We start from the raw sequence: 25425 nt of genomic DNA, 5'->3' as shown, positions 1-25425 counted from the left end.
GCAGTGTGTTTCTGTTGTTAATAGTGACAGGACTTAGGGTGACTGAAAGACCCAAAGTACTTGGCTTTGCTTGGTGAACTGAAGCAGAGAAATATGGATTGAACAGTCAAGTGCTAATCTGCAAAGAGCAAGTGGTGTAATTTTTGCCTTGGGAAGAAATCATGCTCGGGTATGAGTGATGCACAGCAGGGGAGCAAGGCTGGAGACTCCCGAACTAACAGCATGAGCTGCTCCCTCTCGAGCCAAGGAGCTTCACTCCCCAGTTGCACACCGTACCTGCTCGTTCTCTGCAGAGCTGCCTCAGATTTAGGAAACCTGTAAGGGTGGAAGGATGTTGCTTCAAAGACATAGTATCAGAAGATGTTATTGTGGTTATTTAGTCTGCCTTCCTATGTGTGGAAGATTGGAAAAATGTAAAGGCAGATGATAAATGCAGCAGGAGTCATTTGGGGAAATGCTCAGTTATGGTTTTAAGGCTCGGAGCACACCTGTGAAGAGCAGATGTCCCATATTATTTGTCACAGGGGAAGATAATTTTCTTTCAATAATGCAAACACACTTTTTAAAAAACAATGTTTTAAGGTTCTCAGTATCTAATTAAGGAAACGTGTGCAATAAGCAACGGAGCTGGCCCCTTCCCAGAGCCGGTGTGACCACGCGGTGCAGTGTCCCACCTGCCAGGCTCTGACGCCAATGCTGTTCTTTGATACCTGCAACATTCCCGTCTCTGGAGCTAACCTCTGGCAGCTGAAGGTCTATGCATCTTTCAGCACCTTAACTTTTGTCTCATTTGTTGACAAGATTAGTATGTTCATATTTCACAGCATTTTTGAAGATACAAAACCAGGCTGGTTTCAGTGTTGTCTCTGGAATGTTAAAATGCTTTAGTGTGATTTTGCAGGGTCCGTTACACTCAATAACACAATTTGCTTTTTCCATTCTTGTTTAATTAATTTTGAATTAAAACGATATGTCTAGAAGTAAGCATGTTCTTGCTAATTTAAGATCACTTATTAATAATATATTTGAACCTTGAACAGAGATTAAAATTTAGTATATTAGTTACTTTTAGGCAGCTTAACATTTTTAATAGAGAGAAAAATCCATCTTATGTAACTAAGCCTATAATTCTAAATGAAACTGATTTAGCTGATCTGATAAATAATTAGTGAAATTGGAAATTAGATAAATTCTGATTCATTAGCATCTGATTTTAGATTGTGATTGTAAAGAAACATGAATAGGAAGAGGATGCTGGAAGTGTATCTGTTGGTAAAGTAACAATTAGAGATGACAAAAGTAATTTAGTCAAGATTTAAGATTGCCTGAACTGACGGTACTAATTTTTTTCCCACAATGAAACATAAAACAGTGCTAAAGATTTCTCTGTTGTTATAAAATTGAAGTGAAAGTGAGGGTCATCAAAACTCCTATGAGGACCATGAACATGTTGAATAAACTTAGATGAATCAGTAACTTGTATCAAGTAAGAAATAATAAATTTATCTAATTGATTGCTCTCTGGAGTTTCATCTGGGGTTTATGGGATTGTGGTGTGGGGTAGAACTGGTGGGAACGGGATGAGGCAAATGAACTGAAACACAGCAAAAGCTGAAGGAAAAGCTTATCCCACCCACTGCAGAGAAGAAACCTCAAAACTGAGCATTAATTTGTCTTAGTTTGATATATCTAGTACAACACACACTGCAGTTATGTAGCTGTTTGATATGAGCTGTTGTTAGATGGTGCTAACACTTCTTCCGTATGCAGGATTTTCTTCGACTTGTTTGTGGACAGCTGGTGGTCTGTGAAGAACTGGCTGTTGATGTGGCTTCTGTTCCTCATTTCTAATCCTAAAAATACATGAAATACTTTCTTCATCTTACTCTTCCATGCAGCAGAATTGCCCGAAGACTAACCATGCATCTGTGAAGTGTGGGAATGACAGGATCCACGAGACAAGGTGCCTGGTAGGAGTTGGTCTGTGCTAGGAAAATGTCTGGGAATCTCATATGAAGCACCAGAAGGAGTCCAGTTGCTGTTAAGATATTAAAAAGTTCTGGATTCACAAGAGACTGTTAGTCCCTGCAAACCAGCATCTCTGCCAGTTTGAAAATGCTGGTTTTTCACTGCCTGTTTCCCACACATCGCTGTGCCTTAGATAGCAGAAAAGCACGTTGCTCTCATCTGTTTGGAAACTTCTTTCTTGCTGCTGGTGGTGGGGTAGGTCCCCTGGTATTAAGCATGGATCCTCCCTACCCTCTCTGTGCCCCAGAAAACCTTTACCCGTACGGTGGTTATTCTGTTCTCTAACATACGTTTTGGTGAGCAACCAGAGCTTGTGTGCGCATGGAAGAACAGAGCTTTAGGTGCCAAAACAGACTTTGGATATGCCAAGATGATTGCACTGGATTACAGGAGTCTCTGAGCCCAAGCTGGAGGTGATGGGCTGAGAACTCAGTACGGCATCCTGAAAGTCCTTGAAAAAAAGGAGTCAGAGATACCATTGACTTAAGATCTGTGAGAAGCCGTTTTTAGCTCTTGCTCATGGTGTTTGCATAAGTTACAGATGGCTGAATTTTTTGTCCCCTGCTTTGTACCTAGTATGCAATGAGTAGTTTCCTCAGTCTGTAGTGAGACAGTGCACTGTCATTGCAATGATTCATTACCTCACTATCATTCTGTACACAATTTATCAGCCTGAAACCAACTTTCTGAAAATGCCTGGTATGTTTACAGTATGGGGAAAATACTCTATAACAGAACTAGCTCTGTGGATAATTAGAGGTTGGGGTCAGGAGCATAGATAATGCATTACTGAAATGGCCAGTGCCATAAATATGTTGGTAAAATTCAGAAGTACTGGAAAGCAAATTAACAAAGAATAAAGGCCCAACTGTTCTAATGGCCCCAACGTAGCCCCTAAATCTGCGTGAACAAATGTTTATGGGCAGAATTAGCCCATTTGGCTATACAATCTGTGCAGTGTGTACTTGCTTTCATTTGCAGTAAATGTGAACAAAAAACTTTATATTCCAGTGTTATGTATGCAAATCCAAGCCCTGGATCTATGTTATGTTTGGTGATGCATAGTGTACCTACTTACAATTTTCAGCACCCCAGTGCAGAACTGGAAACATTTGGGAAGACCCAGACTGAGTGTGCTTTCTTCTTGAAGGGTTTTTCTTTCTTTCATTGGTCCTTTTAAGAGTAACTAGATATAATATAATCCTTTTAATAGGCCTCTGACAGAAAACTTTTTTTTGCCTTTCTTGCAAGGTAGGTGGGTTTCATCATTTTTTTCAATACACTCAAGAAAAAACATTCACAAAGTTTCCGAAACAGGTGTTGTGGTTTGTAACTGGCAAACTAGCCACCCAGACTAAGGTTCATTCCCAATACTACTTTGATATGGGAGTAACGTTTTGTTCAACTTCAAGCTGCTCTGCCAAGTTCAGTTTTATAGGTGTGTAAAAATCCAGGAGATTCTTGAGTCTTCCTCAGCTGGAAATCTGAATGTGGGATTTCATTTTTCCGCCGTGCCTCCTTCCATCCTATGTGAAAATCAAGACAGAGATGAAAAAGGTACACTTTCAAATTTCAGATGAACACCAGCTTGGATTTATGCCTAGTACAAGGGTAAAAGGGTTGAGCATTTTCTAACTAGGATTGTCATTCTCTAGTATACAGTGCTACGGTTGACTCACTTCTATAAAAAGAATGTAGTTCATTTTATTTTGTAGGTACCAGAAAATACTCAGAAAAGTGACCCTACTGGGTCATGATTTTCTGCTAGTGATTCACACAAGTCGGTCCCCTGGCTGAGTGTTCTTGAGGATGATCCTTCTGTAAGACAGAAAAATCTCAATTATTGCTTTCAGCAGAAGTTAAACAAGCTGCCATCTTGAGCAGCTTGGAAGTAATAGACTGTGCTGAACTGAGCTCAGCTACAGGCATGCATCCTACGCAAGGCTCCGGTCCTAGATGCATACAAACTACTAGCTATATATTTATGCTCCAGTGACTATTAAGTTAAGAAACATTTCCCTTTGTACAAAAACTGTGTGAGTGATATATGCCAAAATGACACATGGATTGTCACATATTTAGGCTTTAATATGTTCTGTTTTCCAGGGAAAGCATCAGTTACAGGTAGATCGACAGCCAATGTACCTCGGGCACTAATGTCTGCAATCCCAGCACTGCCACAGAATCAGGCTCACAGAAAGGCAGCCCAAAATCAACACAAGTGAAATAAACTTTTGAAAAGTTCTGAGGAGTCTAACTTAGTTGAACCATAACTAACAGCAACACATTAAAAAAATGATCAGGTAATTATTAGAGAACAATAACATTGTTAGGCTGACTGGGCTATACACCAAGGGGCTGTCAATCACGGTTGTTATGAAAAGGAAAGCATTTAGAGGCTGTCAATCATACCTATTTGTAAAAGCTGAAGGACTTCAGGAATTGTTACGCCTGAATTTACCAAACGCAGAAATAACAAAAGCACCTGAGTCTCATGCAGACTGATATTACAGTTTATGTAGAAGTTCTTGCGTAAGTTTATGCCTTTATTAATCTGAAAATATCTTCTGACACTGGAAACTTGGAAAGGTTTATTTTTCAGCTAGCTCCTTTATATCACTGATTTTTTTAAGGCTGCTCAAGTGTGTCAAATCTGGTAACAAAAAAGTAACTTTTGTTACATTCCTATGCCCTGAAGCCAAAATGTTGGAGTTAGTATGCAAATAGCAGAGAGCTGGTGCTGGAGCCCTTCGGTTTCCTGGGGAGTTTCACACATTTCTGCATATCCAAAACACTGCAGCAAATACCAGCTGGAGAATTTAAAAGGACTCAGGAAATCCTTGACATGGAGGTACTCACCCATAGATGCTATGAGAAATGGTCCCCATGAGACTGAAAAAAGCCCATGGAACCTTGTGTTTGTTTATTTTTCAGAGAAGTGCTGAATGCATGTACTCGCCTAATTTAAACCAAAAGAAGTAGTTAGTTGTTTGGGGGGTTTTTGTTTTGGTTTTTTTTTTTTTCATCAAATTGAAAAGCTTTTATGAGAAAATGGCTTTCTGATGGTATCTTTCTGCATTTGAGAAAAAGGAGTTTCCTGCAGTCTGCATCACCCCACTGTGCCCTGGATGTCCTGGATTTGTAAATCACCACATTTTATACCTGAGGCCAAGTGGAAGCGTGTGTCTGCGCATTCAGTGTTTGTGACGCTGTTTGAAAACCTGTTTGTTACTGAATAAATCATGGATTTCTACTTCTTTGAAAGGTTTCCATCGAGGAATCAGTATCATTCAGTTTTATCCAAGAAGACCAATGGCTTTCAGGAGGTTTCTTGCTGCTTCGGGCCCTGCAGGAGCCCCAGTGTGAGTAACCCTGGCATTAAGCCCTACCTAGGCATGAATTTTTACGTTAATTTTTTCTCATATTGGGAGCTTCACTTTACCAGACACAACATCAGGAGCATGTTCCCTGAGTACTGATACCTTCCCTCCTTGCCAGCAGTTGTTACTGCAACAATGACCTCGGTGTCCTATTGTATTGGGCACTTTATTAAGCATGGTGGGACTGAAGGAGGAGAAAGGGGAGGAGAAGTCCCTGCTCCAAACAGTTCATGCCTGACCATCCTAAATAGATTTAGAAAGGAAAGGAAAAGGGGTTAACCTGCCCAAAGTCATCCAGTGAGCTGACGACAGACCCAGAGGTAGAAGCTACATCTCTTTGATGTTCAGAGTAGCTTCTTAGGTGGACATGGACCACACTGCCTCCCCTGGTGGCATGCCCATGTACCGCAGCAATAAGCATCATCTCGCCAAAGCAGTAGCTGCACTCACACAATTGGTAATTAATTCAGTGAATTTTTAAAGCAAATGTTAATAATTAAACTCAAGTGGTTAATGAGTTTCTAGAGAAAAGATCAAATTATACTCTTCAAAAATGGAGTTAGAATTTTGACTAATTAGGAGAAATATGTTTTTCCCGTGAGGGGCAGTTGCTGAAGTGACAGTTTGGAGACTGTTGTGACAGCATTTGCAGAGATGGGTGCCAGCCAAAGAACAGAGCTTTTTTAGTATCTCTGGTAGTGTAGTAGTTTCTTTTGAAGGCATAATTATGTTGCATTCTTTGCACAGTTCATTAGGAAAAGAAAAACAAAGAACTTGTATTCCATGTGGTTGGTGTTCACACATTTTTATCTTAGCAGGATAGAACGAGTTGTTAGATCTAGAGAGTAACATGGTGTCTCTCCCTCTTTCACTGCTAGCCTAATAACATAGCTAGTGCTAGGTGGAAAACAGCTTTTCTAGCCCACAACTGTTATTCAGGAGTCCATTTTTTTTTCCTGTGTGAAATCTCAGAAAGTGTAAAAATGTCAAAAGGCCTATGTAAACTAAAAATCTCAACAAGAAATAAGTTTGGGTCAATTTGGGTAATTTTGATGTCTTGAAATCTTTGATTTCTATGTAATTTTTAATATGACTTTTTTTGCTGCTACTTTGTTAAATATAAAAATGGAAAAGCAATTTCAAACTTCAGGATTATTTTTGTTTTCAAACTACAAAAATGAAATTTTCTCAATGTTTTTCCCTAGTACTTTCTGTTGAGAAATGCAACAAAACTGTTTCCTCGCAAAAAAGTTTCTATGTTGACTTAACACATTTTTTTGGCAAGAAAAAAAAGTTTTGTGGAACTATTCCCAACCAACTCCAGTAATATATATTCTCTTCATTACATCTTACCCATTTGCAAGCAAAACAAGTAAACAGGATTGCTACAGAGCCAGAATTTATCAGTGGTGTCAAGATAAAGCAGATTCATTTTCTTCAAGCATACGTAAGGCGGTCTTTATGGCACAAGAGCATATGAGAGAATAAACAATCTTTACTAGTCATTAAATGGACATAGCAGAGCTGAACCATCTTGTACTTCCAGAAGCTAGCAATTACTTTTTCACACGTATGGTTTAGTCCCTTTATACAAAGGAGAAAACCTAATAAATACATCCTAATAACTATAACCTGCCTGATACCAACACAACCCGTTAAACCAATTATAAATGGCTTAACTCCCATTTCTCTTTAGTAACACCCTGAACTGCCCTGATGTGGTGGGAAATTAGCTCCATACCCTAGGACATCCAGGCCTCAGTGTGGAGACTGTTGGGCAGTGATACCTGATCTCCTCAGATGGAGAAAAGACTATTTTTAATGTCAGAAGGAGTAACGATCTACAGTAATGGCTTGTGCACTTGCTAGCCTTAGTTTCTGCGTTTTGAAGAACCTCAAATTCTACAGGTAAGAAGATGCAGAAAACTAAAGTAAAACATAATAACTACTATGTAACTACTACTAAAATGAATTAAAAACACACTAGTATACTTACAGAAGTGCCTTTTATCTGCAATTTCCCAGCTTCTTTCTCTGTAATGAAGTTGTGATGGGTTGGGCATATTAGGACTGATCTGCTTTCAGATGTAGGTGTCTCCTCCGTGGCAGTGCGAGGACTGGGGTGGGCAGGAGCAGGGGATCCGTGATGCTGCTCTGCAGAGCGAGGTCCTGGAGCAGTGCTGGCACCCGCACAACACACAGCCCCTGCCAGGGCCCGGAGGGACGTTCCCTGCAAGAGCTGCTGCTTTACTGACTCTTGTTTTATGAAAGCTTGTGCACCTGTGACATGTACTACAGGGATTTTATGGGGTAATTTGGAAAAAAAAAAAAACCCTTCTTGCAATTCTTTGTTGGTTTGTTCGTGCTTGCAGAAGCCTTTTCCTCTGCCTAGGGCAAAGGGAAACTTTTCCTGCTGCAGAAGCCGGAGAACTGACCAAAACCAATGATAATCCCCCAAATTTGTAGAGAAACATAGCATGGGGCTAGTTGGTTGGGGATGCTGCTTCAACATTTTCAGGCAATTTGCAGCGTTCTCCTTGCAGCTGAGGAAACTCTTCCAGCATGCAGGAACATACAGTGGAGATGTTCCCCTGTTATATGTATTTTCTGTCTGTAACTCTAAGCTATGAGCTGTGAAGATAAATCACAGCAGCTGTGCCACATTTGTTTTGGAAAGAACCTAGTGGTACCCCAGGATACAGCTGTCACTGGGAAAAGGAAGAGTGGAAGATACTGTTTTCAGTCATGTACGAACATGGTGCTCAGCTCTGAATTCTACCCAAACCCTCTTCCAGGTAAGAAGGTCTTTTCCCAAATAATAGGGATTTGAGGCAGAGATTGTGATAGGGGAAATGCCCAAAACCCAGGAATCTGTTTTTATTCTCTTTCTTCCCCCCCCCCCCCCCATTGTTTTTAGAAAAAGAAATTATCACTGAGTTATTTATTACTAACAAATGGATTGAGATACTAATCATGCATGGATTATATATATATATTTGTGCACACACACATCCCACACCCACCCACCCACCCCTTGTTATCTTCCAGCCTGAGCTGGATGGGGGTAAATTGGGAAGAAATCTTGGTTATCAATGGCAAGCCATTCTGGTAGGGCCCAGATGGGGTCTGTTCTTAAATCTCATAAAACAGTGCAAACCTTGGTATTCTGTGGAAGATCTCACAAGCACCAAAAAAAAGATCTTCTAAAATAAGGGATACTCCTGGCATGGAGGAATTCCCTGATGGTTTGTTGCTATCACTGTATCAGCTCTGCAAGTGAAGCATTTTGAAGCATGGGGGGGAAAAAGGAAGATACTTAAGTGCACAGCTGCTGTTACTCAAAAATCAGGCCAAAGCTCATAAAAATCAGCACACCAGGCACACCTGGGTATGTATGGCTTTGTTTTTGATAGCTCTGTGTGAAGTACATCAGAGCAAACATGCTTTGTGCTGCCTGTATTGATAAAGAGATCTTCTAAATAACATTTATCCAAGCAAGAAAAGAGGTAAGAGGATGTTTATAAAAGTCTTTCATATTCTTGTCTTGTCCAGAAGAATTGTTTAGGATTATAGCTTTGCTCATGTATTATTCGTGTGTTTTTTGTATTATTGAGAGCATCTGTTTTCTGTCTTCAAAAAATGTAGGAAAAAAATTATGCAATCAGCTGCTCACCTCTGGGGAAAACGTGATCAGGCAGCATAGCCTGTTGGGTTAAAATAGTGCAGTCCTGTCTGCTTATTTTGTCAGTCCCTCGGTGTCAGTGCAGTAGGGTGTTCTTGGTGGACCTAAAGGGCAGAAGGTTAGGGTGGGTGGGTTTGTCTTTTTTCTGTGTGCCTATAATTTTTTTTTTGGCCTTTCACTTAAATTTTTGTTGTGATGCTGGCAGCATTAATTCTCTCTCCAAAAAGGTTCCAATCCGGAGTCTTCTCACTAGTAAGGAAACGTGTTCAGCTGACTGCTGACACACCTGTAGGTAAAAGGCTTGTGAACGTCAAAAACATTCCTGTTTTAGGAGGTTTGTCGTACAAACCTCCTATGTACTAAGTTTGTATGGACTTTGGCTTATGTTAAGTTTCTGTGATGCTCTGTAGATACAAAAAAAAAAAAAAAAAAAAAGTTTTCCAATGCAAATGAGGTCTCTTGGCACCAGCAGCTCTCTCAGGCCAGAATGTCCCCCCATGCTTGCAGGCTAGGTGCCAGCTGCAGGCTCCACTGTGAATGCTCCTCTCTGCCCAAGATTAATTAGTCACCATCTTACGATGTTAAAAACTTGTTTGTTACCTGTCTGAGCAAATGTCTATAGGGTTATAGGAGAAATTTGCCCTGATCTGATTCATCCCAGAGACTGACTTGCCCCAGCTGTGGCTTAACCAGACTGTAGATCCCACTTGCATCATGCTGGCAAGGGATAAAGCATCGTGGCTTGCACACAACGCAACGTACAGGAGCATCGGGGCCTCGTTACCTGCTGCCCGGCCTCTCCTTAGGTTTGGCACAGCTGAGACGTGCGACTTGGAGTGCGAGTTTGTTTGGGGAAGAGCAGTGCTGTGGAACCCAGTAAACTTAAATGCTAGCTTTGGAGAACACAGTGTGTTATTCTGGGGACACCTGCAAACAATGTTGTGGTGAAAGGATGGTGTCAAATATAAAGCTTGAACCCTTTCCTTGAATTTTAACTGTTCTGGTTGTGGAGCTTTTTAAGAATCTCTCATTGAAGTTTTTGAGTGCAAAGTCACTGGCCTTGAGAGCCTTTCAGAACCATGAGTCAAGTGCCTAAGATCAGAAAATTCAGAAGATAATACACCCTGCTGTTATACATATATAGTTTGCTTATATTTTGCTTTCTGTTTTTGAAGCCTTTAGGAGATGTATTTTTTTATCTTTTGTGTGCAGCCGTGAGATCTACTGTCTCAAAGGGCTGGGATTTAAAAGCCCAAGACGCAAGATACTAAAAGACTTGCAAGGAAAACCTGTGACAGTTGGCAACACTAGGCTAGTTTGATTTTTCCCAAAGTAATATGAAAGCAGGAATCTGAGTAACTCACACTGCTGTTACATCTCATAACTGGACTGTGCTTTTGTGGCTTAAAAGCAATGAAATAAAAAGTATTCATTTGATATTAAATAGTTACAAGTGGGAGCAAGAAGTATTTTAAGATGTTTATCAGAATTCTTTATAATGTTGTTTTAAAAAATAATTTTAAGATTGAAATTCCAGCTTTGTCCTGTATTTCAGTCGTTCCTGTGAAAAGCTTATTCTGTATTTTTCCCATTATATGTTAAGATTCAGACCTGTGAGGTGCTGTCTCTGTTTCTCTCCTGGGAGCAAGCTGCATGGAGTATTTGACTTTGATGTAAGTTCTTGCTTTTCCTGGGTCTTGTTTTTCTTGTGTTTTCAATATATGTATTATTATAATGAGCAAGCTACCAAAATATCTCTAGTTCTCAAGAACTAAGCCCTGTTCTTCCAGCCTTTTCTACCCTGCCCTCCCAATTGCACTCCTAGGTGTTGTCACTGAAGCCTCACAGCTCTTCTGGAGCTTGGTGCGAAGTGACCCTTTCCGTAAGCTGTCGAACGAAACGGTTTTATCTCACTTGCCATATAAGTAGCAGAACTTACTTTGTTCTCAGTGGGCTGCAGTGGCGTGGTGAGTAGGATCAAGGGGAGAAGTGCAGCACCCTTGTTTCTGAATGAATCAGCTGCTCTGATTCAGAGCTGGGTCTCATAGAGTTTCAGGGCTTCTGTGCTGCAGCAATGGTGCTGATATTTTTGGCAGAATAAAGCCCTTCTACTTTCGAATGACTACAATCGTCCTTTTATCTAGAAAGTGAAAAGTATTATGTCTTTCAGTCTTCTAAATGAATTTAATGCTACAGAAGCATCCAATATAGAAAATTTTGCTTGGAACTGTTATGCCTTATGAATCCTCAATGAAGTTACAATCTCTAGTTTTCAGTGGCTGTTTTTTTTTTTTTCTGCTTTCCTCCTCGGTTCTGTGCTTGAACAATGTCTGTCCTCCCACACAGCTTTGCTGGGGAAGTGAAAGCAGGATTAAGTTCACATTTCCTTCCTTTCAGAGCTCTTCTCTTCTGTGCCCAGGGCAGAGTTGCCTGCTGGTTTTGTGGGGCTCAGGTCCCCACCTTTGGTGAAGTTTCTGTGCCTTAGGCCAGTATATGCCATAGTAATAATACTTACACCATCCCTTTGTCCTCAGCAAATCTGATGTTGTACAACTTGGCTGGTAATGAAAGAGCTGTAAGATAACGTGCCTTACTTTGCACTTGCCATTGGCTCAAACAGGATCCTCTTTGTGTTCAATGATTTTTTTTTGATTGATACAAACTACTGCAAGAGGATTTCTTGGGTTGCATCAGCTGTGTTTAGGTGACTTTCTCCAGTGTTTCAGAGACATTTGGTTTCTAATGTGTTGCAACTCAACAGCCGTACATAAACACTGAGACTGCAGCTGGGTTCAAAATCCTCAGTTTTTTGCTCAGGAGCTGTAAACTGATGTTTCTACCCATTGTGTTTAATTTCTGCTGGTTGCCTCTTCCATCCCTGAGGTTTCTAACAGCTTGTATGGTGCTCCATGCTTTGGTGAACATGTCTGCCTTCCTCAGTCTTTCTTTCTGGTGCAATATTGCTGATGGGTGTTCCCAGGTGTGTGTTTTGGTAGCCTTGGTCTGGAATAATGCTCAGATGCCTGTTTAGCCAGATCTCCTTGCTTTCTTTGAAGCTCTTGCAAAGTGTTGTGCAGTAGCACATCACCACCAGCACAATTTTTGCTATCTACCACCTGTTGATGCTCTTGCCCAAAGCAAGAGAACATTGTCCTCTTTTGTGTCAGTATCTGTATTGAACTCCTTGGTTTTCTGACAACTCAGACTTGCACAACAAAGCGCTTGAGTAAGATACTATTTTTTAATGACATTCAGAGGTCTGTTAATTTTGGAGCAGAACATAAAACCTAGTTCTGCCTAGGGCAATCTCATGGAAACTTTTACGTTGTTACTGGAAACAAGGCTTGGGTCACACTCCACACGGGAATTTCTCCTCAGTAAGGTTCAGATGTTCAGGTAGCCCTGTGTTATGGGCTTCTGCACCCTCCCTTCCTCATCTTTACATAAGGATCACATATCAACAGGAGTGAATTCATTTTTACTTTGGGGAGTTACTGAGACATTTCATTAAAGGGTCTGCAAGGTAAAGTCAAAACCATACACCTCACGGATCAGCTGGAGTGACTGGCCCAGTGGCTTTTTGCCCCAAGTTAAAATCATTAAGGAGGTAGCGAGTAGTGCTGGTAGCAGGGGTTCACGCCATGTCCCCAGTCTGAAGGTCACAATTTCAGCCCTGCAGGTTGATTCCCACCAGCAAGGCACTGTGGCTCCCGGCAGCATCGATGGGGTGGGACGTGCTCCTGTTGACCCGTGTGGCTGAAGCTAATTTCAGCCTCACTGAGTAGTCAGTGTTTCTAATTGCTATTTGTGCTGCTTCCGTGTAATAAAACTGGGAACTGAGAAATGTGTTTGCTACTTCTTTGACCTCTATATGCAAATCTTCCTCGAGGATCAGATGTGTGTGAGAGAAAAACGATGCCAGTGTAATTTAAAAATTATATGATGATGTTTGTTAGCTCATCTGCACATGGAAGTCTATTATTGCCTGATAATTAATGGAAGTGACATAATTGTTTCATTTTTAGAGTGCTGCCATTTATCAAAACGTGTTTGTAACAGTTATACTGCCTGATGTAAAGTTGCTTAAAATATTAGGTTACCTGGCCTGATGCTGCTTGTTCTTAAATATCCCCATGATCATTTCTTTGTATTAGTTGGTGGCAGGTTGAGAAAATGAAACTATTAGATGCACTCTTACTATCAAAGAGCTTGAGAGGTGTTTGCGTTGTTGCTGCACAAATATACGCGAACCCTTTTTCTGCAACTGTTCCAAATGCTGGCCTGCTGATACAGGGGAGAAGATCTCCCTTCAGCTGGGATGTGCAGGAAACGTGGCCAAATACATGGGAATGATACAGGAACCAAGGCTTTGGGCTTCTGCTTCTTGGCTTTCCTGTTTGCTAATAGATCAACAGGCCGGCATAATTAATTAGTCCAGCCTGCACAGAAGTTGTACCTATTTGGCACAATGCGTGTGTGTATTGGGAATCCCAAACTACTGTTGATGGAGCAGGAGTGCCTGCGTGGTGCAGCAGATGCTGTGCAAAGACAGAGCTGACTCCCAAACACAGCCTGGCTGTGGTTGTGTCACACTTGTCCCCACATTGATCAGCAAAGTAATTAATGGACCATGTGCCCAAAGAGACGTCTCTGCCGCTGACTCCCCAACCTTCGTTCGTGTCTCTCCATGCAGTGCGCTGTAGTTGTACTTACAAACTAAAGTAGTTTCTGCCTCAAACCGTTAGTTTGTTTGAACTTCTCTGGCAAGAGACCCACTCTTTCCTCAAAGACTTCAGATGTCAGAAAAGGTATTGTGCCTGTTGCCCTCAAACATACTTTTTTTCCTTGTAAGACCAAACATAAAAGAATTAAATTCCAGCTTAACTGGAGTCAGCAGCAAAACCCTCATTCACTTATAATCAATGGTGCCAGCACCCAAATTATTTTAGTTTGTGGTGATACTGAAGTTGTTAGAGATCAGAAGCCAGGAGTGATGGACGTGCCCTGTTGTTTCTGATGGAGTATTTCCCTCCTGTGAAGGGCGTCTTGTTACCAGAGGAGCAGCAGTGTTTCTCTTTCAGATGTGCTTTACCTGGGGGGGAAGAATGTTTTTCCCCGCTTGACAACTGATGCTTTATTACTTCCTTAACTCTGAGCTGTTCACATAGATATTACCTTGCTGACAAAGTGAAAGCAATTTAGTAATCGCTTGCAAGAGAAAATCGACTCCAGTAGAGTTCAGTTGCCTTTGTTCCAGCCATTAAAATTCAGACGCTACCCAATTCATATATAAATTGTTTTGATAGTTTCATTATTTTTCCTTAGTAGAGTTTATTAAAATTGCATTTGACCACCTCGCTACAATATACTCGTGTTAGCATGACCTGCGTAAGGAGAGGCCGGTCTCCCATCACCCATTGCTTACGCAGGGATGGCTCTCTTTGGGTCTCTGACCACAACACAGCAGTCATCCACAGCTTTGCTAGAAAACACTGCTGATGCACCTGACAAATTTCACCCAAATTTTAGGTAAACGTAAGAAAAATATTCCTTTAAAAAAGGAAATGGTTGCTTTGGATCCTGTTTAAATGATGCTATTTCTAAATACCAGTTTTCCTTCACTTCTAAATGCTGGTTTTCCTTTGTCGACTGTCATTGAGACCAGAGGTTGTCTTTACATTACAAAGTGTCTGCTTCTTTGTTAGCCTTTAACCTTCATATTTTCTCCATTGTTATGTTCCTGGTTTTGTCTACAGCTTCTCTCCTATTTTTGTTTTCTTTGCTGTGGTCCTAACTGTTTTGTCAAATGCAGCCAAGCATTTGCCTGCTCTTTGCAGCACGAGCCATCTCAGGACTGCTTCCCTTGCTGCAGTTTCAGCATGCCTCGGGAACTCTATTTCTGATAGAATTCAAATTGTACAAAATCCTTATCTCATGTGTATGCTCAAAGAGAACTGGGTTAATCCAAATTGCATCAACTTTTATAGACCTATTTTGCCTTTCACGTCATGCCAGAAACTGAAGTATTTTCCATTATGTTTCGTCTCCTTCATTTCGTTTTTCCTGACTCATTTACTGATGTCATAGATGACAGTTTGTGTCATTGCAATTTGCTTCCATGGAAATAACTCCTGCACATATGCACGTGGCATCCGACTCCTTGCTCTTCACTTCTTACATAATTTGGGAGCTGTCAGAGCTCTACCCCAACGTGCCCATCTGTCTATTCTCTCAAAGTTAATGAGCCTTTTTCTTCTTGCTTCAGGCATATTACACACCCTGACTTATTCATAGATGATGTCTATTAAAATTGTCAAATGCTTCGAAAATTAAATTATTTCTCTAAATAAATACCCTGCTTCTAATCTCATTGAAGATGTTTCAACACAATTGGCCTATTTTCTAGAACAAATCAAGAGCGACTATACTGAGGCCTGTCTGACCGGAATGGCAATTGGGCCTAGTTGTTTAACTGAAGATATTTGTGGTTTACTATAGTGTAAGAGCTCAGAATTTGCCCCTGACTTAGTCTGGAAGCAGCAGCACAATGCAGAATTTACCTGGAATAAGGCATCCAGATTAAAGCGGCCTCTCATGACATGAAGCAGTCAGCATGGGGGGGTTGGTTTGTCCGCTTTTAGAGCGGTGGAACATACAGAAAAACATTTGATGTTAATTATTACATTTCTCAAAAGGGTGAAAGGGAATGAAGGGAAAAAACATACAGTTCATAAGAGTTGCTACATCAGTTTAAGGAGAATTCACAGTGAATTATGAGTATGAAATAGTAGTGCATTAACTAAAGTTAGATAACAATAAACAAAGTAGGGGAAAAAAGCTCAAATTCATATCATTGTATTAAGAAAATCAGTAGCAAATTTAGTTCATACTGGGGTGTGTTTTCTCCAGAACAATTTTTGGGAAAACAGAAAAGTAATTTAAGATTTTTTTAATAGTCAGTGTTTCTATTTTTTTCTTTCTTTATTACTAAGCCCAAAGCTGGTCAAACATTTTGTTTCTGGCCCCTTTTTTCTTTCTCTCAGCTGTAAGGAAAGGAAGAAAGCTAGAATTAAAGAAATGAAACAAAATACTGTTTTAAAAAAGTCAAGCTAATAAGATTTTTTTTTTTTTTAAAGTCTGGATAATAAGATTTAATCAAAAAGCCATATTGTTAGAAGAAATTTTAAAAAGTATTAAACTGTCCCTATTCAATGCTGAAAAGGAAAAGCAGGCTTGCAAGGTGCCTGTGTACATGTGCAAAGATGCATCTGATCAGAGAGAGAAGGAAGGGGAAAAGAAAAACAGGTGGAACTTGGGATCCTGGATTTTGGGAGGAAAGCTGGCTCGAGAGAGGAGTGCTGATGGCCTCTTGGGCTGAATCTGTGGCTCAGCCTCCTTGGAGCTAGTCTGGGTGCATGTTGATGGGAGGGTAAGTTCAGCAGGGCTTTGGGTGACCTCCCCGGGGGATAACCCATGTTACCACCCTCTGGTGTGGCGGGCGAGGAAGGAAGAGGGCGAAAACTGATGGAGACCCAAGGCAAGAAGTCTAATGGTGTAGGAGTGAGGAAGAGGGGGTGAGAGCAAATTGGTATGCAGAGAACCACGTAATCATTTAGGTGCTGAACACCAGTTAGATGATTGATGTAGCTGGAGAAGAAAATGTACTTTCTTGCAAACACAGAACTTACCAAGAAAGGCAGAGGAATACTTGGAATTCAGAAATGTGTTACGAGAGGCTTTGCCTAGATATCACAAACCTGCTTGTGCAAGTAGTCTCTTTTCTTCAAAGCAAGAGTCATGACTATGACCCTGCCTCAGTGGAGCCTGCAGAAAGAAATGCAATGGCGACACAGGGATGGTGGTGGTGGTCAGTTCCACTTTGTTGGCATCTACCACGTGTTGCCCCTGTTACGGTTAAGCAAGCCAAGCCTTTTATTCTTTTCTTCTCAGATGTCTCTTGTTCTGCTGTCCCCATGGATGAGTGCAGCCTAACCACGCTCACTTTACTCAGCCTCTGAGCTGGCTGGGTACGTGCCAGTGCTGGTCTGCATGGTTGTGTCCATATGGCACAGCAATCTCCAGTGCTTCCTCAACTTCTCAGTGCACTAACGCATCTTAGGTGCAACATATCCATGGCCTTCTGCCTGGAGCTGGCTCACGTGCAGGACGCCCCTGCCCATGAATGCACAGGCTTGCTCCTGTTTGAATCATCTTTCTTCAAAACATAAGATTAGTGAATAAAAATACAAGTATTAGGACTCAAATGTCTTGTGCCAGTGGTATTAATTCTGCCTTATCTTTACATGAAATCCCTTTCTTGGTGTATGTATATATATATATATATATATATAGCTTAGATTATATTTGTCTCTTTCATGTCCCTCTTGTGCTGACATGTGGCTCAGATGTTGAAGTAATTATCTTTGTTTCCAACTGATAAACTCTTAGTTTACAGCCAAATTCTGTTAGTTATTTATAGTTTGTTATCACATTTCATTATTAGTTATGTGATTAGTTCAGTCCTCAAAGCCATTCAGCTTCTCCTGTGCGATGTTCCAGCCTTTCCCAATGTGGGTGTTGCATCCTGGTTTTGAATCATCAGTACATTTAATTCCCAAAGTAAATGTTTTGTTTTGGCATCATTAAAAAAAAATCGGAATTAAATGACTATAAAGATCAAACTTTGCCAACCTCAACGAACAACTTACTTCCAGACCAGGGTTTGGTTTTTCAGCCTAATCCATTTTCATCTCCTCTGCAGCCAATTCCATGGCAGTTTCACAATTGCTCTGTTTGTCTTTTTCTCTGGAGTTTACCTAATAATTTCCCTGGTGACACCATATCAAATGGTTTAATGAAATCAGTGTAAATTAGAACCACTGTATTTTTTTTGCCTAGAGAATGGGCTGTTAAAGAACAAACAAACAAAATCCCAACACACCAAGCCAAGACTGTTACAATGTACATCTGGGAAACTCATGTCGCATTTTATAGCACTTTCCATGTATCTTCATGTCTTTAATTTTCCTTTTAAATCTGTTCTGAAATTTTGCCTGGTTAAGGTCAAACTAAGATGTTTATAATTGTGTGGATTGTTTTCTATCTTTAAATGCAGGCAGCACACAGACCAGTTATTTTAACTGTTTCAGTCTGATATTGTTCTTTGTCCTTTTTTTTTTTAATACCTATTGTTAAGAGTTTTCTTTTCTACCTACTTTTATCTGTAGGGTTTCCCTTAGTACTTATTTACTAAAGTATACAGTTGTGATATATTTAGATCAGAGAAGTGTTGGCTTTCTGAATTTATACTGTCAGTCATCCCCTTTCAGGTCCATATGGATCAGTTTTCCAAGGAAAAAAAAGAAAACAAACAAACACTAAAAAGGGGAAAAAACCCAAACAACAACCTCCCTTGCATTTTTGCAATGTTCTTTGGATGTGTGTGTGTTTGTTGTTTTTGTTTTGTGGTGTTTTGTTTTTAATCTCTTAAAAGGTAAATTAAGTAATTCCTTAGTCAGTCTTTGCTGCCTAACATTTCTAGGATCCAATGTATTCCTCATATATTAAATAGACATGTGAGAGCCTGTAAAACTGGAAAAAGAGGGAAAATACAACTGCCAGGTCATGGTCCCCTTCTCTGCTGGGGAAGGCAGTAGAGCATCTCTGCAGACCTTAAAGAAGAGGTGCAGTGGTGGGACCAGAGCTTTGGTGTGCAAGAGGCTGCACGCTGCCGAGAGCTGGGTTGGAATCATTCTGAGCATTATCCATACAGTTGTAACCTTTGGCTATTCTTGCTATGAATAACTACATTTTCTATGTAATTGTTCTTATATCAGCTGTTGTTGTGTATGAAATACAGAGAAGTCAAGTAACTCATGAATATTTCAATAATCCCTTCTCTGACATTGTACAGCTATGTGAAAACACATATTTAATTATACTATTATAGTAAAAGCCCTGAGTGGTTTGTCAGTTCGTTAGGGACACTTTTTATTATGCTTTGCCCTTTGCTTTGCTTTTTCCTGGCTTATCTGATGCTGTGATTTTTTTTTTTTTTTAAAGATGCTCAGACAGCACTGACAACAGGAGGGGCACTCAGTGGCATATATTAATAATGCACCACCACATTAGGTAGGAGGCTTCTATTAAACATCTTGTAATTTAAAATAAATAGCTCTCTGAGCTTTGAATTAGAGGGTTCTGCAGATTCAGGTGCTTGCTGAGAAAATCAATTTAAGGGAGAAGCGATTTCAGCCATGTGAACCCCATGGTGAGCAGCCACGTCCTGGTGACGTACCAGGCTGTGCATAGGCGCGATGGGTCGAGCTGCCTGAGCCCAGGGTCCGCGTGCAAAGGGAAGGGGAGGTTCTCCCTGGATCACGTGTGGCATGTGGTGCAGGGTGTGCCCCACGTCACTGCATAATTAATCCCAGTTTCTTCATTAGAAAATGAGTGAGTTACCAAACTGGCATGATTTCAGAAGACACAGAGAGCTGGAGTGAAAAGAAAGCTATAAATGCAACATCAAACGATTTCTTGCTTGATTAAGAAATTTGCCTTATTAAGTAACAGATGAGTCACCACCATTCCCCTAAAAATGGGCACGTGTTTTATGTAATGGTGTGGGTACGGTCATGCCATGACTCGTGATCTGGCCTGGTGAATATTCATGTTCTTCCTTTCCAGATTGACTATTGCTCTCTATTACTATTGCAAAGTATGCACAATAACTTAAGAACGCCAGGTTCATTTTTACTGAATGTGATATTTCCCCAAAAACATAATTTGAAAAGAAGTCACTTCATGATTATTTTTTATTTAGATGCATGTATGTATTTAGGTGTGTTTTCCTATGGGACCGTACATAGTGGTAACAAATGCCATATATGTGGTAACTTAGAATTATGAAGATATTCAACCACACATGGGATAGAGCACTGTGCTGCAAAAACTGCTGAAAGTTGTGTAGTCTTCTGGTTTTTAAATAGGTGTGGCTTTAAAACTTGCAAAAAGTTAGCTACAGAAAGCCAGGCAAGTGTTTTTGTTGTTTTGTTTTATTTTGGGAGCAAATATTGCAAGTGCTGATTTCCAGAGCTTAATGCTGTAAACAAAAAGCTGTCCTGCAAAAGCATTTAAGAGAGGAGGGGAAAAATTGGTTTTCTTGTGAGTAGGAAAGTGTTTAATACACTTTACTACAACAACCCTGAAAAGCTGAGGGTAAAAAAACCTACCACATAAGATTTTTCACCAATATTACATTTGATGTTTACCACATCATATGGTTGAATTAAAAAGGGACTGAGGGAATGTCACCCCAGTGGTGGCAGAAGGGGGGTCTTTACAGCCAGAAAAGCTGCCTTGGGGGATTCTGCAGACTCTCAAATCTCTGCGTGCCAGGGAGCAAATACACACGATGCCTATAGCAAGCGTTGACTTTTTAATGCGGGTATTGAATGCTTTGTTGTTTATCAATAAGGATGAAGCAAACTCCAATTTTTAACTCACGATTAGCTCCATGTACAGTGGCAGGTAAACATCCCACACAATAATAAGGATCCCAAAATATACCTGCCAAGGAGGCTGTAAGAAAATATGAACAACTATGGTGTAGTCATTCCAAGAAGTTAGGACAGTATGTGATGAGACTCAGATTTATTTGGTTGTAGTATTTCCGTGTGTCTGAGCTGAGAGAGCAAGTTTATCATTGTGGGGAGTGGCAGAGTACCTACATCTTCTTGTGAGGTTCCCAGGTGCTCTTCCACCAAGGGAAAATAAAAAAATAAGGATGCTAGTCTTTCTGCCAGAAGGTAGATTAAGATCTCTTCTGTGTGCTTGTATTGCCTTGAAATGTCTGGAAAAGAAATTAATGCCTTTCTGACTCAGTATGAGGGAAGATACAGAGAGGGAAATTAATTCTATTTGGTTTTGGACAGAATGGTAGTGATTCATTATTATGACCCTACAAAATATCATTACTTGAGCTTGTGTCTGAGAAAATCCATTTTCCTCTTGCTGTGAAAAAATGAAATATTTTTTTTTAGTTTGCAAGTAATTAAATAGTTATTTTCTGTGTTGGAATTAAAAAACAGTGGTAAAATGCTGTGTTTGGGGACATTTCCCTAAGGTTTTATTAAGTGTTTTTTACACTGATTTATCTCCAGTACCTGCTGGGAAAACTTCTAGAATTTCTTGCAAAACTGAAGAGAGAGTATCAGATACTTCCTTAGAAAGAGTCTAATCAAACTGCTAGTAATATGCTCCCCAATTCAAGAGTGGCTCTGGAAAGTATTTAAATACTTGAAATTAGGCATAAGCACTTCTCTGGACTGCTTCTTCAGTTAATTTTGAAGTGGGTATCTGCAGAATAATCATCAGGTTTTGATTTTTCTTTCCCCACTGAAATGATTGAGAAAATGTGCCTCTGTATTGATAGTCCATGTATTGCTTTCAAAAGACAGGAAGATTTCCTGATGCTACCAAGTGACTAAAATGAATTGGGGCTTTCTACAATTGCCACTTTTCAGAATATACTTGAACCGTAGGTTCCTCAGATGCCTGCAACCTCAACAGATGCCCAGAGCTGAGGACTTGGCATCACTGTGTGCATCTCCATGGTGTAACAGGGGCATGTCTTGGTGCAGCTGTAGAGTCCTGGTCCCCACATCGTGCAGGCTGGGGTCCTCATGGTTGTGCTCTCCCACCTGGGCACGCAGTTTTATTTCTGGCCTTGGGGAAACAAAAGGGGACAGGATGTGCTGGTCCTATCCTGAGCTTGAGTAGTAGGGACAAACATAGGGTGTGTATCCAGGGATAGGAGCTCAAAACCACTCCCAGGTTGGACAGCTTTGCTCAGAAGCACATTCCAATCATAGAATCATTTAGGCTGGAAGGGACCTCTTGATGGTCTCTAGTCCAACCCCATGCTCAAGGCAGGACTAACTTCAAAGTTAGATCGGGTGTCTGAGGGTAATCCCCAGCTGTGTTTTGAGCATGTCCAAGGACGGAGATCCTGCAGTCTCTCTGTGACCCACTTCTCTTGTCTGACCACCCTCACTGTGATTTCATTTATCTTTTTTTTTTTTTTTTTTTTTTCCCTATTTTATACATGATTTCCTTAGATTTATCACTGTGACAGTTGCTTCTTGTCGTTTTGCTGTGCAGCTCTTGGAAGAGTCTCACTGTCTTCTTTATAAGCACCAGCAGGTAGTGGTAGACAGCAAATATGTCCCTGTTCAGTGCCTTTTCTCAGGGATGAAGCAAACCCAGTATTTAATGTGCTTCAGCCCCAGTCACCTTGGTGGTCTCTGTTGGACTTGCTGCATTCTCACACACCATTTAAAAACAGATCTGCACAGAAATAGAGTAGCATCTTGGTTCTGCTACAAAAAGGAGAAAGATAAGTTGCAAGTGCCTAAAATACAGAATTCTGTAAATATAAAAACATGATTTTATTCAGTCACTAAAAATAAAGGGGCCCTTGCAAGGGTGTCATGAAAAGATGTATTTTAAAGCAAGCTTCTGTTCCAAAGAAAAATGAAAATGAATTTGGCAATGCATTAAAAAAATAAATTAGTAAAGATGCAAATAGCAGGAAATAGAGAGTTTAGAGTGAAGAATGAAGCCTTAAATCTGCCTTCTTGAGCCTAAACACTGTATCCTATTATATAATTTTAAATTATTTGCCATTTTGTAAAGGGCTTCATGGAGCAATAACAATTTATATCAGCTGATTATCTGGCTCAGATAGTTGTGAACTATCTGCAACTGTTTTCCTGTCAAAAATTGCAGTAATTGCAGTTCGGTTTACTTGACTTCAGATTTATTTTTACCCTTATGGAGGTCTACCATCAAAGCCAAGGCTGAAGGAAAAACTTTTGATTTTAAAAATATGTTTGATCTTTAACAACTTGTTGGCTTTCATCTGCTTATCAATGAAATGTGAATGCAACTCAGGGAATTGAATACTGCTTATAGTTCAGGAAGAAAAACATCTCTTTTGCTCACATATGGCCTTTGTGTCTTTGACAAGCCATTGGATGACGCTTGTTTTTCTTGCAGCGAGGGAATTGCTGAAAGTCATCGCTTTTGATCATTAAGTACTTTTGTTTTTTACAGCAAGAACACCATGAATTAATGTATTATTCTCCTCTCTGAGTCTGCCTGAGACTCAGGTTCTTTTTTGGCCTAAATTGACAATCCTTGATTTCTTACCCAATTTCAAATGCATATTGTTAACATTCAGGCTATGAGTCCCAGAGACTTATTTAATGATTTACGAGAGCACAGGAGCTCTGCAGTCTGTCCAGGAGAGGCAGAATCCTGGCTGGGGGCTGGGGAATGTCTTGAGTTCTCAGCAGGTGGCTGATTTTCTCCAGGAAAAAATGTTCTGAGCTTTGAAGGGTAAAACAACTAAAGACGAATACATTTAATTCAAAGGAAAAAATAATTGTGTTTATTCCAAGAACTGTTTGTTTGTTTTTCCTTTTAGCAAGAGTAATGGCAGTAAACACTCCCAAAGGCGTGTGAACCCCCCAGTGCCCCACCAGTACAGACTAATGAACCACCATAGCTTTTGTTTCTCTTTGACTAACTTTCTGGAGTATTTGAAAACTTCAGCATACCAAACTCTTGCTTTAAATAATTCATGTGTATAGAAGAGAAACAAAAATGTTTTTCTCGCTTCAGTTTATTCTAAACTGGACTTAAAGACTAAAGGAAAAAAACATGCCCGAAGAACTCATTACTTACCTCTACCAAAAAGCAAGAGTGGCATAGACAAGAACTTGGCTTTGCTGAATGTTTAAATTATAAGGACTGTCGGCAGTAGATTGAACTGGAAGTAATGATTGACCACAAAACTCAGTATGTGTGCTTTGAAGTTAGCTATTGGAAAAAATCTGTGGTAGGCATAGGTTTTAATTTTATATGCAGAATTCATGAATAAAATGTGCATTATTTTTCTGGTACAGTGATGTGCTTAGAAGACTGTAGCTGAAGGAATTAGTCATAAAGTTTTACCTTGTGGAGACTGAGGGATGCATTGAAAAGGAAAGCTGATGACTTCAAGCCAGAATCCATGTAAAATAATATAAAAGTATTAACAAAGCAATAGGATGGTTAATTCTGAAGGTGGAGCCCAGTCTTGAGCATTGCTGTAGTCAAATTCCCATGTATCATTTTTCAAAATGAATATGCAAAATGCTTCCTCTATTGATTTTAAGGCAGTTGAGATAGATAACGTTTTTTGTTTGGTGTGGTTTTTTGTTTTTTTTTTTGGGGGGGGGGTGGGGGGGTGGGTTGGTTGGTTGTTTTGGTTTTGTTTGTTTGTGGGTTTTTTTGGTTGTTTGTTTTTTGTTTGTTTTTTTTAACCATTATAATCTTGGATAAAACCTATACCACTTTTGAAAACCTTCATTATCCTGATGTCCTCTCCAAGGTATTCCTGCCACTAGAGAACCTGATGCTATTCTGGGACGAATAACAATGTTTCTCCAGGCAGTGAAAACTTAAAATAAAACAATAAATAAAGGCAGTGTAGAAAAAAGGAGGTCAATGAGACTTGATAAGGACTTTAGCACAGGGTTTTTCACAGAAATGTGGTAGAACAGAGCCAGAACCATTGACTCAGACCTAGGAGTCGCCTCTCTTCCATGTAATGTTTATGCCAACGTAAGAAGTGAAGGTCCATCACTGTTTATGCCACACCTGATGATGGCTGAATTTAGGCAACATCAAAACAAGCGGTGATGCTATTCTGGGCTGAGAGATTCACTCTTCCTTCTTCCATTTCCCAGGTGTAGGGACTTGGCCGCACCCAGGGGCAGCTGTCGGTGGCAGCAAGAACGAGGGCTGCCAACTTCTTTTTTTGGCCACCGTTAGGGACAAGGTGACATACAGAGCAGTGCCAACATCTTTGATCCATCCAAACCAGGAATTTGGGGGCTATAGGATAAGGCAGAGCTCCTGCCAGTGTCATTGCTTTTTTTTTTTTTTTTTTTTTTTTTTTTTTTTTTTTTTACACATATCTCCTACATATGTACTCAGTTATTTCAGGTATTCCACTTCCATAAGTGCACCTGGAAAATGCTTTTTTAGGTGTCTTTGTCATTTCCTTTTCTTTCCCTAGTTCTGTATTGGCACAAAAATAGTAATGGTTCTCTTCATGAGTCACTGCAAGTAATAGACAGGTGAATGGGCTAAGTTTTAAAAGAAATTGTAATCCCTTCTAATAGCAAAGATGGAATTCGGAGTTGGAGATTCATTTTTACCATTATAGTCCTAATTAAAAAAAATTAGTTTCTCAATATCATAGCATAATTTTACTCTTGCACGTAG

General features: G+C 40.2%; 1 protein-coding gene across 3 annotated transcripts in view; it reads left to right on the top strand.

Moving 5' to 3' along the window:
• Positions 1 to 25425, top strand: part of HTR2C (5-hydroxytryptamine receptor 2C) — a 93977-nt gene that overhangs the window by 20781 nt on the left and 47771 nt on the right. Inside the window, exon 1 of one of the 3 annotated variants that reach the window (XM_082323411.1) lies at positions 10688 to 10763. The exons of the other annotated variants lie outside the window; for them this stretch is intronic. The gene's annotated coding sequence lies outside the window, so the exon portion shown is untranslated. Of the gene's footprint in view, positions 1 to 10687; positions 10764 to 25425 lie in introns of those variants that run through there. 3 annotated transcript variants of the gene reach the window in all.

The sequence above is a fragment of the Platalea leucorodia genome (genome assembly GCF_965183815.1).
Source record: "Platalea leucorodia genome assembly, chromosome: 10".
NCBI classification, from domain to species: Eukaryota; Metazoa; Chordata; class Aves; order Pelecaniformes; family Threskiornithidae; genus Platalea; species Platalea leucorodia.
The sequence above is the reverse complement of the archived record's forward strand: the minus strand, read 5'-3'. Positions and strand labels throughout refer to the sequence as shown.